This window comes from Periophthalmus magnuspinnatus, chromosome 6 (assembly GCF_009829125.3).
Source record: "Periophthalmus magnuspinnatus isolate fPerMag1 chromosome 6, fPerMag1.2.pri, whole genome shotgun sequence".
NCBI lineage: Eukaryota > Metazoa > Chordata > Actinopteri > Gobiiformes > Gobiidae > Periophthalmus > Periophthalmus magnuspinnatus.
Window position 1 is genome coordinate 3,195,050 of NC_047131.1, and position 3,449 is coordinate 3,198,498.

Here is a 3,449-nt window from a genome sequence, read left to right on the forward strand (position 1 = left end):
AAAAATGAGGAAAAAACGTTAGCATCCCTGATCGTTTTGAATAAATGAAGCTCATTCAACCCACTCGATACTGTGTCTGTGTCCTTGAGCAAGACACCCATGAGTGAACTGGTTCTTTGGTGTGACATCAAACTGGTGGTGTATCTAGTTTGGTTTTGTCGTATAAAACAGTAAATCTCCAGTTAAGTTTTAAATGGCTATTTTTTTACATCTTAAAAAAAATGCTTATATTTTAGTTGAGCTGAAATTGAAGATTTTCGGCAAAACAAATCATTTCTAAATCAACTTTTCACAGAAGTGGGACAAGACACAATTTCCATACAGTTCAATTCACAATTTTGGTCTCACAAAAAAAAAGTTCAATATATTTGTTGTAAGTTTAGCACTGCTTTTTAAAACTACAGGTTTTGTGTAGCTCACCAGCTCAAAATAAAATCAGTCAATCAATTAATCAATCATGTGGCAAGTCTTGTCCTGTCCCTTTATATTACCCATCTCCTAAGGGTTCCATTTTAACACTTTGAAATGGACAAAGTCAAATTGGACCAACAAAAAGTACAATAAACATTAAAAAGTTGTGAACACTGCTTTATTGCATAGCTGTTATATATTTTGCACAAGTATAAAAAATGACAGGCTTGACTTGCATAGACCAGTTTAAGTTATCACATCTCATCTTGTGAAAAGCATAAAAAGTGTAATGCTTTATTTGGAGTCTTAAACAGCTGGAGTGGTCTCAAAGTATGCAAAAAAATAAGAATTTACTAGAAAATATTTGGAAAAATGTATCAGAAAATGCATAGCATATAGTAGGAATATATTAGTCTACGATTGTCATTTAGTTTTGTGAAATTACTGGGTTCACATTGGTCTTTGGTGGTCAATATTTAAGGCACAGATTTACACAAAATACAGTTCACATGTGCAAATGTTCTCAATGTGCTTTGTATTGTCCTCATACAAACATGCTAAGGTTTATCAACAACAACAAAAAAGCAAATCTGTATAAAAAGCTAAATCAGTAACAGTCTTTCAATAAGTCTGGGTTCACAATGGAGAGGAAAGTGGACCAAGAATAATATAGTAATAATAATAATAATAATAATACACTATGGCGCATTCAAAAGGACTTAAATAAAGTATGCTAGAAAATTCAAGTATTTTGTTGGAAGAGAACCATAAGGAAGCAACTGCTACTCGATGGAACATTGCTGGATGAGAACCATGTGGATACAGCTTGTCACTATCCTTGACAAAAGATGTTCTTCACTCATGGTTCACAATGGGCTAGAGGCTTTTTAAATACTAAAACACAACACTGAGTGTAAATGATAGCATCTAACAAACACTAGGGAGGATATAAAATGAAAGAAATATATGTAGAATTTTAAAAATGGACCGGGAAATTATAGAAAAGATAGAACATTTCTAATTAAAAAATACTTTTTGAACTAATAGCTAATTTAATTTTGTAGCAGTCTTCATACTAGCGTTCACTACAGTCCCTTAAACAGAGACCAGCCTGTTCAGACTTGGCCACCAAAAAAAACCCCAAAACATTAGAAACCAGACACTTTATACTCCAGTGTGAACCCATCCTTTCATAAATGTGTTCAGTTTAAGTTTACAGTAGCTGCCCAATTTGACCGGCTCGAAATACATCATAACCTCCGCTCATGTTGGCACAGAAAGATTAGAACAAACTGGAAATAGAGAAAAATGTCCCCATTGTTGCAAAAGGTTTATCATAAGCTCAAAACAATGAAAAAATAATATGCTATGGACACTCTAAAACATAAAAAACCTTATACCACTTATTGAAAATATAGTGTATGTGCCACCAATACTGGGACAAATGTTGGTACTTAATTAATTAGAAAATGTTTAATGTGATTATTTATTGCTAAACCTTTAGAATCAAAGAAATTGAATTATTTCAATCAAGATTTTCAAACAGGGTGGAAAATATTGAGGGCTACAAAAACTTTGATTAATATTGTTATAGAGATATTATGTACATTGAAACTGTTGCACTCTGTCTGCATCTAACTGTAAAACATTTTATCTTTTGCAAACCACAAATAAAGAAAGATTGCTTTTTGGGATGGGAGCTGACTGGCAGTGCTTTGGTGGTCCACCCTGCTTGACTTCTCCATCTGAAAAATCTGTTCTAAAGCTGTGCATGTGCCCGACAGAGGTCATGCATGTGAATACTAGAGATGTTTTCGAAGGGTTTGTGAGAGCTAAGAATAAGCTGGAGTTGAAGAGAACAGTTCAAATACTTACCCCCTTCCTTCACAGTTTGTGTTATAATTTTAGAGGTTTCATCCAAAGCAGCTTACACCCCCCCAAATTTACCAAACGGGCCAACATTAGTGGAGGGGACTGTATTTCTCGCCTCTTGCCCTACGATCGCACTAGTTTGAAGCCTTGCCCTGTATCAAGAATAGCAGGAGGAAACCATGTTAGCTTTAACCTTTTTAAACATCTTAAACAAACTCCACACAACCACAAAACGTCCAGTCGACTACACCACAACGCCAACTGCACCACGGGGTACGTAATACGGGGAAAGTACGCCCCCCAGTGGTTTGTGACGTCATTATCGGTGGGCAAGTGTAACGTATAGTCGCCCCATTGTTTGGACAGACCGTAGATGGCGTTGACTGTTCTTCCCTGCTCTGACCACCGGATGTCGCTGTGCGGGTTGCAGTTGTAGTCGACCCATTGAGAGGTGAAGTCGCCAAGCTGCGGGACGTCCTGTACAAAGAGAGAGGGGTAGAAATGGGCAGTTACTCCTATATTTAGAATGAATAATAATACAAGGAATAATTTTATTACCACTTATACTATACATTTGTTAGAAAAGTACAGTAATGTTGAAAAGAATTAGAAAAGGTGTGAAAACTGTTTACATTCGACACATGCAATAATCGATATATTGCACATGATATTCTGTGATCGCAATTCACAGTTTTTAAAGAACCAAAAATAAATTTTAACAAGAGCAGGAAGAACATCTGGTGTAAAAACTATGCTGGTTTGGTTTGATATAAGAACACAAAGTTATAGTTAAAGCACATAAATGATGTTTAGAAAATCTGCTCATCATTTTAATGTGCAAAAAGTGTACTTAACAATCAATGTATTTACATACATATTTGGCATATTTGTACCCACCTGTGGGTTTTGTGTTGAGGACCCCCGGTGTTTTGGCCAGAGTGGCGCCCTGCACAGCCACGTACACCCCCTCCAGTCCCTGCACCTCTCTGACCCAGGGCCCTGAGTCCTCACAGTCCAGGACCAGGATCAGACGAGAGCAGAACCCTCCGTTCTTCTCCCTCCACCAGTCCACTAGCTGCTCCAGACGAACAGTGTCTCCACCTGCAATAAAACAAATACAGGCCATTTAAAATGTTTATTATATATATAATATATTATTATATTTA